General features: G+C 33.2%; 1 protein-coding gene across 7 annotated transcripts in view; it reads right to left on the reverse strand.

The window, feature by feature from the left end:
* Window positions 1-20,620, reverse strand: part of TBC1D5 (TBC1 domain family member 5) — a 567,676-nt gene that overhangs the window by 377,552 nt on the left and 169,504 nt on the right. The window lies entirely within an intron of this gene.

Genomic DNA, 20,620 nt, shown 5'->3' on the forward strand with positions numbered 1-20,620 from the left:
ATAGACTGAGCACAAATATAACCAGCATATTTGGGACAAAAGAGAAAGAGAGGGAGATAAGAAAGGAGAGGGAATAGTGTCATGTGTCCCTGCTATTTAAAAAATAATTCATAGTCGCTGTTAAAAGGTTATCAGTCAATACAAAAAGTCCTTAACCAAAGCCATATGAACTGCCATTCCTTTACTTAAATATGTTCTTTGTGAAACTATAACATTCTATTTTTCACTTATCAGATTGGCAAAAATCCAAAGTCTGAAAACACATTCTAGTAGTAATACTAGGAAATACCAGCTCTTCTTCCACATTATTGCTGGTAAGAGTAGAAAAAGGTACAACACTAGAAAGGGGAATTTGGTAGTATTTAACAATACTACAAAATGCAGTTTCTGTTGATACAGAAAATCCATACTGGAAATTATTCCCAAAATATACGTGTGTCTGTGTATACATACACATATATATGCATAGACATGTCCAAAATCTCTCCAAAAACCAAGAGCAATTTCCTAATTTTGATATAGTCATTTGGCAACAAAATTTGACTTGAATTAATACGAAGCTATTTATAGTCTTTATTTAGCCAACAATGTTATAATCATACATTTTCCAACAGAAACAGGAGCTTGTTTGTTTACCTGGTGCTTCCTCCCTGGAAATGTTCTATAATTTTGGAACATGAATCACATTTACAATTCTAAAATCCAAAAAACTAAATTTTCCAAAACATATCTAGTCCCTCTATGGATTTCAGGTAAGGGATTGAGAATCCATATAACCTTATTCATTACAGTTTGTTCGTAAAAGCAAAATGCCAGAAATAACCCAAGTGTTCAACAGTAGGGGACTGGTTGAATCAACTATGGACAACTACTCCTTCCTGCCTTTAAATCCTATCAACGTCTATTTACTAAATACTCAGCCTACTATGTAGGTATAATATCTTCTGTTTTCATGGTATATGCTATTTTTATAAGCAACCTTCACCTCATCTGTCTCTTAAAGAAAGGGATATAAAAACATCAGATAGGACCCACACTCTATAAGAGCATAACTATATTTGGTAAGAAAATATTGCATGAATAACCTAAGATTCAAATAGTAGCTCAAGGTCACTATACAGAGGTTATTGGTTAATACAAAAAGTCCTTAGCCAAAGCCCACTATTTATCATTTCACTACTCCATTCTTTTAAAAGAAACTCATCCAGAAACATCTTTTGAAAAGAATTTTTGAGAAGAATTACAGTATGTTAGTTCATGAAGGAGTAATTTGGGAAGCTTTAGTCAGAATCTGACAGGTGGCCATAGCTAATGTAATCAATGGGGGAAGCTCTCATAGGCTGGAGATAGTACATGTTCTTACAGGGCAGTAAGAAGGTAAAAGAAAGCAGGACTATAGGAAAGAACTTTATCTCAGAAGCTTAGGTTGAACATATTCTGCTTGAGGAGAACCACAGAGATCTAACTGTTCTTTTGCGGTTACTCTTCCTTATTGTTATATGTTACTCAGGAACACATTCTAGAAAATCAACAAAGGTTGTTGACAAATGAATACATAAGATTCTCTATCCTCTCCCATCATGGAGCACTTTTTTGTACTTGGGTGTTGAGTAAAAGCTTTACATAAATGGGATCTAAACTAGATTCTTCCTAAAGGGCATACAGGATTTGGAAGTTAGAAAACACATCAATTTTCTCCAAAGAATCTTTCCACTCTAGTGTCACTGACCCTTTCCTTAGGAATAATACAACCTTTCAATTTTTTCTTCATTCAAGTATTTAACAGTTGCATTTTTCTTTACTAACACTAGTTGAGAATGAATGCATTAAGTTGAACTATATGAAAAAAGACAATTTCCAATGGTTTTAAAATTAATTTCCATTACTTGTATTTTCACCATCTTCTCTTCATGTCTAGTCATTACCCAACTCAGGTTCTATTTTTACAATGACATTACAATAGCTACTGAGCCTGCCTTCACACTTCTGGTTTTTTCCCCTCAATACCACCTTATACACTACTACCAGAATAATCTCCATGAGTTCAGGGCTCAATAAGGATTTGCCTTGTTGCATACCTTTCTCTTCCATCCCTGAAAGCTTATTAGAATGCAACTGTTCATAAATGACATTTTTAAAGGATAATCTTAAATCAACTCTTATTTATCAAAAGAATAATGCATTTTCAACTCTGATAACTTACTTTATTAACTATTTAGGAAAACATTTCATAAATGATTGTTATAGACTAGAAAACTCCCAAAAAGCACGAAGTGACCATTATTAACTGCCCTTAGAACAATAATTTACATACAAAGTGAATTACATGCAGTGATCATTTTTATTATTTTGGTAAGTACAAAAAGTAGGAATAAAAAAACATTTATTTACATTTATTTATCTAGTTCTATTAGAACTAGGTGGCTCAGTTGGTTAAGCGTCTGCCTTTGGCTCAGGTCATGATCCCTGAGTCCTGAGACTGAGCCCAGCATCCCATCAGGCTCCCTGCTCAGCAGGGAGTCTGCTGCTCCCTCTGCCCCTCACCCTGCTTGTGCTTACGCGCCCACGCGCTCTCTCTCTCTCAAATAAATAAAATCTTAAAAAAAAAAAAAAAAAAAACAGGAATAGAAAGAAGGATAAACAAGCAGAAGGAACATTTAAAACACTGGTAAACACATAGACAGGAAAAGCTGAAAGTGCAGGAGAAGTCAAAGCAAACTTAAATTTTTATACTGTTACAAAACATATGTCAAAAAACCTAAAGTATCTTCCTCCTTCAGCACAAAATAAAAATAAAAAATAAAAACTGCTTAACATGAATGAAAAGCATGTTATGCACTGATAAATGTTTAAGTCATTAGTAAAAGAGCAAGTATTGATTCTAATTATTTGATGGTAATAGAACTAGATAAATAAATGTAAATCAAAAATTAATCATAATAAACATTAGGAAATTTCCCAGTAACAATGTTTACAAGATAGCTATGAAACCTGGGTATTTGGGAAAAGAAGAATGAAGGGTCCTCTCCTCAGAGCTACTTTGACACACAGTGGCTTAAATGAATTAACAGTCCCATTTGGATGTAATTATTTCATGGGGTAAGAAGTCTGCATGTCAATACATCTTTTAAATAAAAATATAAAGCTTGATAATGTGGTTTACTGTTAATAAGCATTCAAATGGAAATACATTTTGCATGATTTTCACGGCAACTTAAATTGGTGGCTACCTCTGGCATTTTTTTTTCTTTTTAATCTGAGCACAAGTAACAGCTATAGGAAGATGAAAGAAATTAAAAGATAACATTTTCCAATTTGCCACAACACAAATGTCAGAAATTTAATATGACAGGATATAGATGCAGAGAAAGACACAACCACATACAAAAACCACATACAAAAACACATACCATTCCTAATGATGGGTCAGTTCTGGCTTCCTGCTTACCCAGCACAACTATGTTATGAAAACATCAGAAATTCCCAGGATACAACTTTTTCTCTCTTGTGGATTAGAGTAACCCATTTATATGGTTATAACAGCAATTAAAAAACAAAATTCAACTGAGTACATTTTAAAGATCTTACTGCCTTTGTTCAAAGAACATGAATCAGATAGCATCCAATCTAACAGACAGAAGGAGCTCCAAGAAGCTATAGGAAATGAATGACTTTTATAGGCAGAAGGGAGCAGGAACAAGGAAGTTATACTAGGTAAAAAAGCAAATTGGTTATGGCAAGGACACTTTTCTCAGGGGATAGGAGGGATCTATCAGGTAGATTATCTACCTGGTGCTGATTAGGTGATTCCTGATTGACTGGTTTAAAAGTCCATTTCTGGGAGAGCCAAAACTATAATTAAGCTAAGTCTCAGTTTAGTGATGTGAGGCTTAGCAAAAAAGACTCCATTTGGGACCTATTGTCTTGTTTTTAACAGAGCCAAATTCCTCTCTCTATCTACAAACACATTACCAGATGAGCCTTTTTTAAAGAATCCTTGTTTTGCTAAAATTCTATTTTATGGTACTTTAACGAATCAATAAACTATGACTTTATAAGTAAATAAAGTCAACTCTAACACCAAATCTTTAATAAAACCAAACTCCTTTTACCCCAAAACCTCAGAGGATTTGCTCTCATGACGATTTTAAAATCAATTTGTTTATGTAAATTGCAGTTTGAGTTCATGGAAAAAGAAAAACTCTATGGAAAACAAAAACCTAACAGACTGTACAATATAAAATTATCACCTTAAGTTATAATTTAGTAACAATAATGGCCAAGACTGTTTGAATAGCATTTAGGAGAAACCACTGATTTAACAGCACATAAATATCAAATGGACTTTAAATGCTTTTAGTAATCATACACAAAAGACCAAAAAAAAATTTGCATGGGAAATGGATTTCAATGAGGTCAAAAATTAATGGTCATGAGCAGGTTGAATTCATGCAGTTATATGTAAGCGTTCAAAAAAATAATAATCCCATAATATATTATTGGTTATGAACACCAGATTGAATGGGAATGAGAAAATTAAAGAAAAAGAGGGTACTTCTCTAGGAGTAAACTGGTAAACTCATTCTGTAAAGGGCCAGATAGTAATTATTTTAGGCTTTGTGGGCCAGTCTCTGTCTTTAACTACTGTACTCAATTTTCCTGTAAATTAACACGCATGGCTATGTTATAATAAAACTTTATTTATGGCCACTGAAATTTAAATCTCATTGTTAAAAAAGAAACAGGCCCAAAATGCAGTCACTTGTGCTTAGCCCCACATCAGCAAACCAAGACCTAATAACAAACCTAATTGCAGTTTCAGCCGCTCCCAGGAACATGACCCTTAACCAGTCAATTTGGAATTACATGGTCATCACTAAGGAGGTAATCTGTCTGACAGACCCCTACCTTCCCCCAAAGGATGCCTGAAACAATTTATTTACTCTTTGCTAGAAAAACTACCTTACCCAACCTCTTTCTTCCTATAAAAATCCATTTTGTACAGATCCTCAGAGTTCCTTTCTGTTGCCTAGATGGGATGATGTCCAATTCATGAATCACTGATCTTCAAATTTACTCTGCTGAATTTTGTTTTCTAACAATATAAATGCTCATGTGTCAAGAAATATCACTTTCCTTTTGACTATTTTAAGACATTAAAAACTGTAAAATTCAGGGGTACCTGGCTGGCTGGCTGTAGAGCATGCAACTCTTGATCTCAGGGTTTTAAGTTCAAGCCCCACACGGGCAGCAGAGCTTACTTAAAAAAAAAAAAAAAAGTAAAAGTCATTCCTGGGTTTGAGGGTTGTACAAAAATGGATGGCAGGCCAGACTTGGCCCATGAAACTGATTTAAGTCAACCTCTATTCTAATCATGCTTGATCACACTGCCATCCTTTAATAACAAAATAGAAATTAGACCCTTTTATCTCCCTCATTTTTTACACTACCTCCAATATTTTAGGATCTATCTCCCACTTTCTATCATCAGAGTCGTCATTTCTCATTTAAATGTAAAAAAAAAAAAAAAATTTAAAAACACTATGTGATCTCAATACCTCTAGTAATGAGTCACACCTCTAAAACCACCCTAGAATACTACTACTAGAAGCAGTCTTTTTAAAATGCAAGCCTAGCAGGCGCCTGGGTGGCTCAGTCGTTAAGCATCTGCCTTTGGCTCAGGTCATGATCCCAGGGTCCTGGGATAGAGCCCTGCATCGGGCTCCCTGCTCAGCGGGAAGCCTGCTTTGCCCTCTCCCACTCCCCCTGCTTGTATTCCCTCTCTCGCTGTGTCTCCCTCTGTCAAAATAAATAAATAAAATATTTTAAAAAAATAAATAAATAAAATGCAAGCCTACTCCCATAATTTGATCAGGTAGAGATACCTTAAAAAAGAAAAAATAGACCATTTGAAGAATATATTAATAAATTTGATTTAATATTTAAATATAAAGCATTTAAATCACAAGCACAAGCAAAATAGAAGTTCTTTACAAATCCCAATGGAACATTTCCAAATTTCATATAGAAAAGGGGACAAAGGTAATCTTAATACTGTGAAAATATAAAACCCACATTTGTTGACCACAATACAAATCTAGAATTTTTTCAAAAAAATCCTTGTTAGATAATCAGAAATTGAAACAAATTCCACTTCTAAATAGCTTATATAACAAAATCATCATATAGTAAATGAAATAATGAGTTAATGGATCTAGACTGAGCATCAGTGGCTGCCAACATTTAAAATGATATTATGTGCCTCCTGATGAAAGGACACAACAGCACCTATAATCTTGCCTAAGAGATTAAGCCTAAATGCAATCAAGCTCTGATGCTACCTGCCAATTTAAAGAAAACATAGAAGAAAATGTTTAACTGCACCATAAGCATGCAATCAGTAAAATCCAGACTGCAGTGAACTCTACAGGTCAAACATTCCAATTCTTCACTAGATCACTTATAAAGAAAAAATAGTTGGAGGAAATTATAGACTAAGAAAGACTTAAAAGGCAAAAATAAGTTTTTAAAAATTGGCACCTAAACTGGTTTAGAGATGCACACCTGGGTAAATTAAAACCATAAAGAAAAGTAAGTTATTATTCTCAAAGTCAGAAGAGTGGTTAATTTTTTGGAGGAAGAATGGGCGCTGTAGTAAAGCATTTGTAAGGGCTTCTACGGTGGCTGGCAAAGCTCTATTTCTTGACCTGAGTGATAATTACAAGCATATCTGTCTTAATAATGATTTACCAAGATACACATTTGCTTTTATAGTTTTCTGTATCTGTATTCTATATTACAATGAAAAGGTTAAAAACAAATTAATGAAAGCAAACAACATTCTAATATCAGTTGTTATAAGAAAGGGGATGTAATACCAGACCTAGTAAGATTTTTAAAATATAGGGGCAGAAAAAAAAGAATATTATCTACAACTTTTTGCCAACAAATTTGAAGATCTAAGTGAAATATAAAGGAAAATTAATGAAATGGATAGTTTTCTAAGAAAAGTCAAATTTCCACAATCAATTCAATAAGCTGCAAAGAACCTGAATACACCAATAATTTTAGAAGATACCAGAAATGTGGGGTGCCTGGATGGCTCAGTGGGTTCAGCGTCTGCCTTCGGCTCAGGTGATGATCCCAGAGTCCTGAGATCAAGCCCCATATCGGGCTCCCTGATGAGCAGGGAGCCTGCTTCTCCCTCTCCCTCTGCCTGCCACTCCCCCTGCTTGTGCTCTCTTTGTCAAATAAATAAATAAAATCTTAAAAAAAAAAAAGAAGATATCAGAAATGTAATCAAAGATTTTCTTCCATCACCACAATGTGGCTTACTCCCAACGAAAGGTGCCTGGATCATAGTGTGGGTAAACTTTAACAAACTTTCAAGGAATTAATAATTCCTATTGTTTAAACTGTTTCATAATAAAAAAAAAAAAGGAAGGTGTGTATCCCAACTCATTTTATGTTAGCATGACTCTAACACCAAAACCTGACAAAGAGTACAAGAATGAAAATCTCACAAAATACCATGACCCAGAAGGAATCTTTCAAGAACAAGGGCCAGCTAAATAAATTAAACTAAACTAACAACTATCTACCTACCTACCTATTTATTTATTTATTTTGCAAGGGCAATTTAATATTAGAAAACTTATTAACTGATTGCATAAGTAAACTAAAGGAGAAAAGACCATAACATCATTTCACTGGATATAGCAAACTTTTGATAAAATTTAACACTCATTCCTAATTAAAAATAAATAAATAAATAAGTAAAAAACAAAACATTCATTCTTCAATAGAGCACTTATTAGCATGGAAAAAAAATATAGATTGCAGATATAATAGTAAAACATAAATGTATTTTTCTTAACACTCAGAAACAGTCAAGGATATTGGCTCTAAATGCTTTTATGCAACGCTGTTAGGGAGACTTTAGCCAACCCAGTAGGTCAAGTTAAAAGAAACAAGAAGTATTAAACTCTGTATACCCACCACTACTGATGAGGACCTTATCAAACCTTCATCTCTAGCTCTATTTTAAGTATTTAGCACAGATAAATGGTTGTCTTATTTTTCATATGTGCTTTAAAAAAAATTAGCATCCATACATCAAATCCTGAGTTCTCAAGTTTTGAAAACCCTGCTTACAGATTATTTTAATTTTGAATCTATCACATCACAGAGTAACACCCTAGTGCTGAGTGAAAAAGAAGAAAATAATAGTAACAGGTCAAAAAATCTAATTTGGTTGAAATCAGTATCAAGTAACAAGACCGATTTATCAACTAATACATTTTCTAAAACATTTTTCATACACTGCTATTTTAAGGAAAAAAAAAACTTTAATAATTCCAGCAAAGTAACAAGACTGCCATTTTCTTTGGAATAGTTAAATAAGTACATGCATGGTTGGCTGTTGAAATAAAAATCGTCCCAAGAGATGAAGTGGTGAATCAGGGGTTGAGAAGAATAAACCCCAAAGAAAACGTCATTTCTAAAATAGCATTTTTCTATTTTCACTTGTTGCTTCTGTTAACAATCACTAGTTATTTATTTCCCCCAAATAAAACAAAATAACACAACATATATATGGTATATTTCACATGCTTTATAAAAAAGAAATCAAGTTATCTCTTTGTTTCTTTATAAAGGACAACTATCTTTTTATTATTTTAAAATCAAGAAGAAATTCGTTTTCTTTCATTTTATTCATATGCTTCAATTTAGTTTCCTTTTTGTGTTCAAACTAGTGCATTTGATAAATTCTGCTGGAAAATATATAATCCCATATTTCCAGAAAAGGTGGAAATGTTAAAAAGCCAAACTTTCAAACTAAGGCTATATGTATTCTAAAAGAGAAACCATTTTTCTCCTGATATTGTCTTTAATTACTGTAACTATAATGCAGCAAAGCTGCCACATTACAGTTTAGCAAAATATCTGAGATCAATTTTTAAACACTCAACATTCTAAAGGAAATGATAGTAAGGCCATTTTAAAGTGATCATTTCATACATACTAAGAGTCCTGTATTACACATCTCTAATAGTCTACTGTGAAAATGTGGAATCATATACTTAATGTTAAAAATACCACCTCACCATAAAGAATTAGTTATGACACCAAAAGACAAATATATATTTCTAAAAACTGACATGATTTAAATGGAGACAAATTAGAAAACAAAAACAAGATAAAATAAAACTCACCAAAAACAAAGCTGTTCACAGAAGGTAACATATGTAACAGGACAGAGTTCTGAAGATTTGATATATATACCAGGGAACCCCTCTATAGCAAATATTAAAACTAGTAAAAGTGGGGCTGGGCCTTTGGTTTACCTTTTGGTATAAAACACTGACCTAGGTTTTTGAAATAAGAACCTTATGAGCTAAGAGATAGTAACCAAATGTACTTTTTTAAGTTAATGATATTAAAGACTATAGTAAATTTCAAACAAACTATGTGAGATTAAAAAATGAAAAATTTAATCCGTCTTTCCTTTCCACCCTTTCTCCCTCCTCTCTGTTTTTCTCTCTCTCTGGACATACACACATATAAATGTTTAATTAATTCATTTTAGGAAGTTGAGTTGGTAACAAAAAAATTAATAAAATCTTGTATAAACAAACTTAGAAGGCCTTCCTATTTAATTGGCATTTACTTTTTCAATATGGAAATTCTATAAGTCAACTTCACTAGATACCAGTCTGCTCCTAGATATTTTGGTAAACAAAGAAATTGTCTTCTTTTTAAATTCAATAGCCAGAGAAGGAATGTCTTGAATATAAATGACTGAATCACTGTCCTACTATGTCTCATACCCTAAATCATTACTATATACACATAAAGCATTCCCTATGCCTACAGTTTTGCTGATAAATACAATTCTGATTCCCTGACTTTGTCCTAGCAAAATGCTCTAAACCTCATAACAATTATACAATTGGACAACACATACTCCTTATAACTAAAGAATCCTAAAGTAATCCATTTTGTTTCCAAATAGACATTACTTGTCCAGACTTTTTTGTCTTCAGTATTCCACAAAAGAGTAATTACTAAAATTAGTGAATGTTGCACAGTTCTTATTCAGGAGAATAACCTGACTAAAGCAGACCACTCACTAATAAAGTGCAACTTAATAAATCATGTGGAATCTTATTTTATTGAAACCCTTACTAACTCCTAGCACCATCTGTTACCATCAAAACTATATGACAAGATATGATATATAATTAATAGGTAAACAACAATCTAATTAAAATGGACAAATACTCCATGTTCCTGCCATTTGGGAGCTCTAATTACAGACTAAATTTTAAGCTTGAATTAAATATTTAAGCTTGAAAATTAACTTTCCTTCTCGAGCCCTGAATGCATTAATACAGATATGTGAAGCGACTTCCTGATGGGAACTTAAACATGTAATTTAGTTTCATCAAAGCAGTTACTAATTGTTAAGCAGCAGTACCTTACCATATGTACACAATAGCTATTTAGGGCTGAAAAGGTGGTTCTAAAGCACCCCTCTGCAACCCTTTCCTGACATAAATATAAAATGTATATACAGCACAGCAGTAAATACTACACATTGAAAATAAATTACTTAGAGTCTTCAGCTTTCAATGCTTTCTGAAAACAATTAGAAATTGGTCTAAATAAACAAAATATACCTATATTTGACAAGGTAAAAACCACCACAAGTATAAAAGAACAAAAAATATTCAAGAACAAAAAGCATCCAGGTATAAAATTTTTAGATTACACAAAATTAATAAAAAACCCTGACCTATGAATCAAAATAACAAGATAGTATATTAATTCTTCTTTTCTTCATACCTAATCTCTTCATAGAACATAGCAGACTTTGGTAATAATGTTCTAGAAAGCATTTAGAAATAAAATAATATAAAGGTGAACCTTTTTTCTACATTTTTCATTCATTTTTGAATGTGGGAAGAAAAAAATTTTAGAACAAATGACCCTGACAAGCACCTGTTTAAGAAAAGAAATTCTACAAGAATGTAAGAAATATACATTTTTCATTGCTATTTTATATTTAGCAAATAGAGAAAATGAGAGATTGGTAAAGAAAAATATGTATATATGACTCTTCTTAAAAACAGGTTATTCTAATTCTTTATAAACATAACAAACAATAGCAAGTCAGATGTATTCACATAATTTGGTTAAGAAAAGAGAACACCGTCAAGGGGTTATGGAAACTGGTTTTGTTTATATATTAAATATTTCTTTGTTAAGAATTAAATTCTATTTGCGTAACTTTTTAGGTTGTACTTAAAACTACCTGATTTTTACAATTACATAAAAATAGTAGTATAACCGCACTGTTTAACATTCAAAGCCAAAGACAAATACTATAACACCTGCTTACATTAAAATCTCCTGTATTTGAAATTTTTACCAAAATTTAAGTGAGTTAAAATTTAAATCACAAAAAGATCATTTAAGATTCATTTAAGAATGAATAGAAACTTTTTGTTCTGTTTTGACAATAGGAAATGTATTTACTATATAATTAATTACTTGCGTTCTAGGTTTTTGCTCAAGAATAAGTTTATTACCTGTCTTTTCTTACCAATATTTGCTTACATCTGTTCTTTCCAAAAGTTGCCATTATTTTACTCAAGCTTAAATTTTTATTCATGAGAATGATGAAATATTTGATGTTCCTAGAATACTGATGATCCCTATCTGAATATAAGGATACTCTTTCAATTTCAAAAAATATCACAGATCTGCCCTACACTCACAGACTTAAGCGTACTTTCAGTCTTCATTAAGTGACAAAATACACTAATTAATACACAAAAAGTATGTGTGTTCACGGATGCCTTGTCATTCCCCTATAGTTTCACAAAGATTTGTAGCCACAGACTGGCAAATACCCACAGAAAAAAAAACAAGGACACTCCCTGAACAGCCCTTTGAAATGAATATATATTTTCATGTTATTCTACATCACACAAAGATTAGCAAATGAAGGTCAATCAGTAAATATTACTAAGATATAAAACTCTGTCCTATAAGATTTGATGGATATACAAAACCTGGCTGACTCACATTTAAGTAGCCGGGTTCTTTTTCAGATATTAAATCATTCAACTGGAAGATAACAGAAGTTCCTCCATAATGCAGGCTAGAAAAGTCTATTCAATTTTATTTAAAATCTGTATGCTGTAAAAGTACATGCCATGGAATTTACTAGGATGACAACTATACAGATACGCAATTCATGACATATTGATTCAACATATTGAACTGGTTTTTAAAACTAATTTATATAAATGATTATAATAGTCTATATTATGTTTAGCCCTTGAGGCATATGGTAGTAAATTTGAATTTAATTTTAAGTAAATTTACATAAATATAAAAAGTTCAGTAATTTTTATCCACCCTGCATATTGAAACAGAACAAATAAACAAGAGGAATGTACTTTACAAATGCACTTGAAGCCCAGGTTCAAACAAACCAGAAATCTAAGTTTATTTCTTAAAAAAGAAACCAAAGAATGACTGACTTCTATAAGAAAATAAAGTCATAAAGAAAGTACTACTGAATATTATGCAATAATTATTTACATATTTATAAATATAATTCATAACCATGTACTTAGCAGTAAATATGATTTACATTTACTATATATTCTAAAAAACATAATGTGACTCAAAACTCTCACACTGATGTATGGTATACATATATTCAGATGGAACTACCAATGAAGACAGGAATACAGTAACTCCACTTCAGAGAACTTATGCACACTTTACAAAACGAAAATATTTTTATTTTTTAAGTTATTTGTTTGTTTGTTTATTTTAGAGACAGTGTGAGAGAGAGAACATGGGGGGGAGGAGCAGAGGGAAAAGGACAAGCCAGATTCCATGCTGACACTGAGCCCTGAGCCTTGGGAAGCAGGGCTTGATCCCATGGCCCTGAGATCATGACCTCAGCCAAAACCCAGAGTCAGCAGCTTAACCAAATGAGCCACCCAGCAGCCCCAAAATGAAAATACTTTTAAAGACAATAAAGGTTTCCTTGGTAGTTACTAGAAAGTCAGAGATCCCATCCTTTGTGTAAGGATAGTTCTACCTTCCCATCAGTAGGGGGTCAAGCTCTGAATAACTTTGAGAATAAGCCAGAAAACACACAGGCTCTGACCATGGAGTACAGGCATTGTGTGAAATTAAGCAGTCTTGATGATAAAAAATTGCACCTTGAATACACCTCTTCCTGGTTCCATCAAATAACTAACTGGCTCATATAACCAGAAATTCTAAATATATTAAGCAAATGATCTCTAAATTTGGAGTTTATAGTTTCAGTATTATCAGAGGCATTTTCAAATGCCTATCATTCGCCAGGTGCTTTACAGATACTTTTTCTACTTCTCGAAACTATCTACAAACTATATATTATGCCCATTTTACAGAAGAGGAAACTAGCTCAGAGACTAATTATCTTGCCTGGGGTCACACAACAAAACTCAGATCTCTAATGACAAACATTGTTGTTTATGACATTTATTCTGAAAAATTTCAAACATTCAGAAAAGTTGCAGTAATGTTAGAGTGAACATTCTTTACCCATGATCTAGATCCTATAACTGACATTTTATTATACTCATTTTATCACAGACCTATCCATCTATCCATCAGACTATCATTTATTAGCATTTCAAATTTGCAAATGCTGTATTATTTTTTCAACATTACAAATATTTTTGAATACACAGAAAAGGTGAAAGAATTTTACAGTGAACATCCACCTAAAATCTTCAATTACATTTTTGTATACTTGCTTTATAATATCATTTCACCCATCCTTCTTCTAACAATAAATTTTATTATTTTAATTGTCTGAATTATTTGTTGCAATTCCCAATCCCCTTCTACAAAGGGACAGCTACTGAAGTTTTTATGTATTTAAAACTGTTATCTTACCTTTATTACTTTCAGTTCAAGAAATGTTTGGCTATACATGCTTTGAATGTTTTTCATTTCTCTATTTTTTCTATCAAGTATAAAGACACAAACTCTTCAGAAGAAGGGAACTCACCTGCTTCTCTTCTGAGAAAAAAATACTGAGATATTTTCTTAGGCTATAAGAGAAATTGAAAAAATAGCCCATAGAAAAACAAGTTCTTAGGGGGGGAAAAAAAAGACCTGCACTCCCTGATAAATGAGTAGATTTATTCAATCAAGAAACTGGATATACGAGTGGCTCAGAAACTTTACTTTGCAGAAAAGTTACACTACTAAAATTAAATTATTATATCTTTATACTTTTAGATGGTATTTGTGGTTGTGATTTTATGATATATACATATAATTGTCATCTTCTGCTGTTAAATTTTATCCCCAATTCACATGATAGGATTTCAAAGTATCAGAATTTCCTGGAGTTTGTCTATTAATCTTAAACTAATATACCACTTTATCATCACAATTCCCTCTTAACTCCCTCACTCAGTACAAGTGCTTTCAAACTCATTGAAACATCTAGTTCTTTGACTTCATTTAATTTCAATCCCTTATTCCCCTTCTAGTTTCACTTCCTTCCCAATCAATCCTAGATTATATGAGCTATTACTATCTCAACTCATGTCTTACCAATATATTGTCCTTGTTCTGCATCTATCAGCTGTTATCTTTTCCTGAAATCTTTCAAAGACTTGCTCAATTTCAGTCAGCTTCTCTGACTCTACAATCAATTTGCTGAAAGCAGAGGAAATAATGGACGAGCAGGAATTACTTGATATTTCTCACCAACTGAATCCCACATCCACTGTAACAGCCAAGGAGGTACACCACTCAGACAAACTGCTGTGAGGAGCGCAGTTCACTGACAATTTCCAACTGTAATACCTTCAAGATTCACAGCAGTGTTCAAGCCAAGGCCACATTCACCTCAGTCGGAGGGGGATGCTAGAGGAAGACCACTCCTGTCCAACACAAAGTATCTCTAATGGGCAAAAGTTTCCCTGCCCACCCCCAGCTAGATGTTAATTTTCTCAACTGCCATTCTCTGTCCTATAAAGTGCAAGCTCCTAAGGAAAAGAATCATACTTTAACTTGGTTGATCCAACCCCTAGAATACTTTTTGCCACCACTAGTAACTAAGCAAAAAGTTTTGCGGAAAGAAAGAAAGACAGAAGCGGGGTGGGGGGGGAGAAGGAAGGGGGAGAGAGACAGAAAGAGAGAGAGGGAGGGAGGGAGGGAGAAATAAAGAAAAAGAGAGGAAGGAAGGAAGAGGGAGGTATAAGGGAGGGAGGAGGGAGGGAGAAGGAAAGAAAAGAGAAAGAAAAGAAAGGTTAAAAAAAAAAGACCTTAGTACTTCCATAAATTTGTGAATTATTTTACAAAATAAATGTAACTTATACTTGCTGAGTCTCACCTTCATCTCTGTGATGGTTAATATTGTATGTCAAATTGATGGGGCTAAGGAGTGCTAAGATGGCTAGTAAAATGTTATTTCTGGGTGTGTCTGGTAGAGTGTCTCCAAGACATTAGCATTTGAATCAAACGGAGTAAAAAAGATGCCCTCACCAAAATGAGTGGGCATCATCCAATACAGTGAGGGCCTGAATAGAACAAAAAGTGAAGGAAGGGCAAATTCGCTGTCTCAGCTCCAGCTGAGATACTTAGACTCAGACCAGGACTTGATGATCTCCCTTGTCCCCACCTTTGTCACACCAATTTTCAGGCCTTCAGACTCAATAAACTGCACCACAAGCTTTCCTGGCTCTGCGGCTTGCAGAGGGCATAACTGTGGGACTTCTTAGCTTCCACAACCACATGAGCCAATATCTGTTTTATATGTATATCTCCTATTGGGTCTGTTTCTCTAGAGAACTCTACTAACCCACAGTGCAGGGTGCCAGACCCCTATAAGCTGTCCCCCAGAACATTTCGAGGAGTCATCCTGAAGTATCTCCTATGTATTCACAAGCAAGACCAATCAGCTAGCAGTCACTTACCATGGCACATTATCATCTCACCCCTCTTTGTGCCTCTCTGTGTGGTATTGAGGTCTGCTGGCTCCATTCCCTCCAAACTGAGTTTGGGTGGGCCTCATCTGTTCCTTCCATCCAGGTATTGCCTTTGCTCTGGATTGTTGACTATCGGTCGCCACTGTCACTGACAGAGACCACTGCAGCTTCTTCAGCATACACCCACTCTCCCAGAGCCCTGCATCCCCTCTGCTCTAACTACTGCTCTGTCGAGGAGCACTGCTGTCACCCAGGGTGCCCCACACCTTTCTAACACTGCCGCACAATGCAGTCTGTCAAATGCCAATGACTCTGTGGATTGTGGCAAAAGAGGAGGAAGAATGCCTTTCTTCTTTCTTAGATCTCTGAGCTTAGAGTGTACAAGAGCAGTATTGCTTGACCCCAAGCATCTTACAGTATTTCTCCTTATCTTCCTGTTCTAATTATTTTTTTCTTACAGCCCACCCACCTTTCTATCTCCACAGGTCTCTGACATAAGGCGTAAGAGCTCTAGACCAAAAAACAAAACAGACCCCAGGTTGAATTCAGAAATGCTTCCTCCATGACAACTAATACTGTATCACCAGGTCTGGCTCTTTATTCTTTAATTTGCCTTTAAAAAAAAAAAATCGCATTTGTTCCTTCACATTATATCAGCAGACAATTCCTGCTGGTCACCACATGCCATATATGGCTGAACCCCTATAGTAGACACAATTGACGTCCACACTGGGAATATTCTACCCAGAAGAGTCTTAAACACTAAAACAAACAACAACAAAAACCAAAACTATTTAAAGATGGAGGAAGAAGGGATATTCCATGTTTCTCAGACTAAAAATTTCACATTAAAATTTCTGAATTACATATGTCACTCAAAGCAGCTTTCCCACTCAGAAATAAAAGCCTCCCTTTTGGGAAATAGTTCACAAATTAACATTTTTATCTGAATTTTAGTGTGACACAACGGTGTCACACCACCTACCCACAGCACTTCCAGCAGAAGGCATTCATTCTGCCTCTGTCAACATTCCTCAAGGCACTTCCAGACAAACATCAAGGTAAGAAAGGGATGGCTAGAGAGAGGGACTGTAAGCAACAATCCTCCTGGCTACAAATTCCCAGTAAGTTTATCCCTACTATGGGAGGATTCTTTCTTTATGCCATGAGAACACAGGAAAGAACAAAAGCTGTTCCTGCAAATTCTACAGTCAATTCAGAATCTACTTTAGAGGGTAGTATGTACCAACAAAGTATGAATATAAATGAGAAAAAGAATGGACTAGAGGAAAAAGTTAATAATTCAAATTCTCTGAAAATAAAAGCAAATTTTAGACAAAATGTGCAATAAATATCAACATTACTGTACTTCAATTCTATTTAAAAAAGGACATACATTTAGAAATTAAATTCCTGGCTTTAAAAACATGATGAATAAGCAAATGCGTTAGGTTAATATATTTTTCCCATCAAGCACTTTATATAAGAAAATTTTCTTCAAAGCTCCATTACTCACAAATTCCAAAGTGTTCACTCACTAAAAATAGAACTCTTTATATTTCCTCATTTATTTTGATACTTTTAGCCATGTCATAAATTGCATATTTTTTAGATTTTACCAATCTATCCTCCTAGAATTTTTATATTTTGGTGAAGAAAAAAGGAAGCCTGTATGTGTTTAAAACTGCACGACTTTAAAATTGTTCTTTACAACAACTACATCTCAATCTTTAAAAAAACAACGGGAATGAGGAGGAAGAGGTTTTAAAGGCAGGAAGGAAATAAAAATGGACAAGGATTGAGGCAGTACGCTGTAGATTTCAGGTAATTTTTGAGGACTGGATAATTTTAATCTAAAAAGTCTCAATTCAATGGTAAATATATATTTTTTTAAATAGCACACTTTACCTTAGAGAATCTTCATGGTGGCATTTTTTAAATAAGCAAGAACAACAGAAAAAAAAAAGTCTCTCCTTATGTTGCATTTATTCAATTTGTGGGCTCTTACTGCAGGTGGTCCTTCAGACAATATCATAAAAGATGTCTAAAACAAAATGGGTAAGTATGACCATTTATTTAAAATTCAGGCAGTTTTTCAAAACTCTATTTCTATTCATAGTGTCCAATTATCTACAAGATATATACAGGCTGCGGTACAAGCTATTATGATTGATTGATTTTTTTTTTAAACAAAAATACTAGCACATATATACACAAAATCAATCTTATCTCCCCACAAAGTATCCGTTTTGGGCAGCTATACATCAATTCCACTGAAGAAAATTCAAAAAGAGGCATTCCTAAAATACTTTGATTAATGGATTATGTATACATCTTCCCAAGGGAACTACTTCAAAGGAAATAGCACACATTTGAAAAAAATAGGCTCTGATATATTTGTTAAAAAATTCGCCTAATTTATTGTCACATGTAATATAGAAAACAAAACTGTAAAAGACATAAGGTTCTCTGAACAAATAAATTTTCATTTGAAATTTACACATTCAAAATAAATCTTTCCTTCCTACCCAAGAGTAATAAAATGGAAAGTGGTAAGTGATAAGAAGTTAAGTATTATAAAGCCAAGTAAGGATGAAAGGCCATTATACTCACTACCTTTTGAGAATTAAGTGACTATTGAGGAAAAAGAAAAATACCTTCAAATCTACAGCAAGCATTCTAGAACAAATAGCAGGAAATTCACTAAGGGTAGTTTCTGAAGCCTGCACATACAAATTTCTCACATTTTACAAAATTTTACTTCATCTTTTACTTTTAGTTGTAGTATATGCAGAAGTGGTTCCAACTAATAACCAACAATTCATTAAAAATGTAACTCACCTTGAAATACTACTACTAGAAAAGCAAACTAATGTCAGTTACAGTTTAGCACTTAGAGTACAGTAATTTTTACTCTAATCCATGCAGTGTTTTCAAATAGGTATAATTAAAAACTAACTTAGAATTACTGTATCTATGCATCTATAGAAACATCCACACAAACATTTTAAAATATATATATTCTTTAATTCATCTCAATCTTAAAAACTCTTACCAAAGTAGATTTTATTAAAAAAAAATTTTTATGCAAGGCAGTTAATTTTACCTTCTTCTGTTTATTTGTTACAGAAATGGTACAAAACAAATACTTTGACCACAAACCCTGGGTATTCCATGCCTTCAATCAAACTACTGCAATTAATATGAAATTTTAAATACAGAATATAATGCCACATAAATAGTATAACAGCCAAGTCCTGTCTGAGAAGCCATATGTTTTTTCCCATTGTTCAAAAAAGGGAGATGACTTCCCGTCACTTATGTTTCTGATTAGCAAGGTGATTTATGCCACAATCACTAAAAATGCCAGCAAGTGAATGAGAAAATGCATAGTGACTGCACCAGATGTGCACAATAAACAGGAATCCCATTGTAATCTCTGGTACTTAGTTTATATGAAGGTAATGTAGGAAACACTCTTGGATATGGCAAAGTCACTCTTTTTTTACATTTGACTATAAATGATATGAAATAAATTGTGTGTTTTATACTTTATGGCATGCATACATTGATAAATTAGGTACCGTTTTGTATCCCGACTTATCTACAAGACAAACCTGGCTAAGATCATGGGGATTAATTGCTTCAGAAGTGTGAAATGCAGCTTTTCCATTCTTTTCTGCACACTCAGTGAAGAAACAATGATTAATCACTGTTTAACTATTCTCTGGAGGATCTACAAGATTGCCAAAGCAGGACTTATTCTCATAAATCCAAAAAAATACAGGTTTAGATTTGTTGCCAACAACTGAAAGAACATGAACTTAAACTCATTTGTTATCAGATTAAAATAATGTCAAGGTTTTAGAACCCCACTGGTACACAATTCACTTTCAATCGGTAACTACAATAGGAAATTAGATTAACACATAAGATATAACAAAAGCACATGTATTTTATAAATGTAATAATGAAAGTATTTTTTTAATTATAAAATATCATCAGTTTAATAATGTCAACCAACATATTATTGAACTTGAGCTGATAATCTCCCTTAGTTAAATACTTCATTTGCTCTGTGCTATTTATAAAAAATAAAATACATGCTATCAGATGAAAAACACTTTTAAATGGTTATTTCATATGGAAAATGGTTACCTATTTCCAGAAATTTTATTCCAGACAGCTACAGCTGAATGACAATTATGTGGATAAAATTATTTAGTTCCAACAGAACTAACATAAATATATTTATGTCTTTATAAGACTGTAAATGTAAAACTCCAAACTTTAAGCCTATACTAGAAATGATCCAAAAATAAGTAACATTTTGAACAGAAGTACATAAGAAGAGGGGTTTCAAATACATTCCAAGTAATTTAGGCTTTCAAAATATCCAGCCAATATTTCACTACATGATGAAAAAAATTAAGTAACTGTTAAGTTGAGGCAAAATTAGTTCATGTCATTTATAAAATTCTGAACACATTTCTAATAACTAAAACCTTATTTTGTCTCAACAATAAATAAAATGTTAGTTTCATAATGGTCCAATAATTACAAATTAAAGTTTTCTTTAAAATCCTCTTTAAATG

The sequence above is a fragment of the Halichoerus grypus genome, chromosome 1 (assembly GCF_964656455.1).
Source record: "Halichoerus grypus chromosome 1, mHalGry1.hap1.1, whole genome shotgun sequence".
In the NCBI taxonomy this organism is placed as follows: domain Eukaryota; kingdom Metazoa; phylum Chordata; class Mammalia; order Carnivora; family Phocidae; genus Halichoerus; species Halichoerus grypus.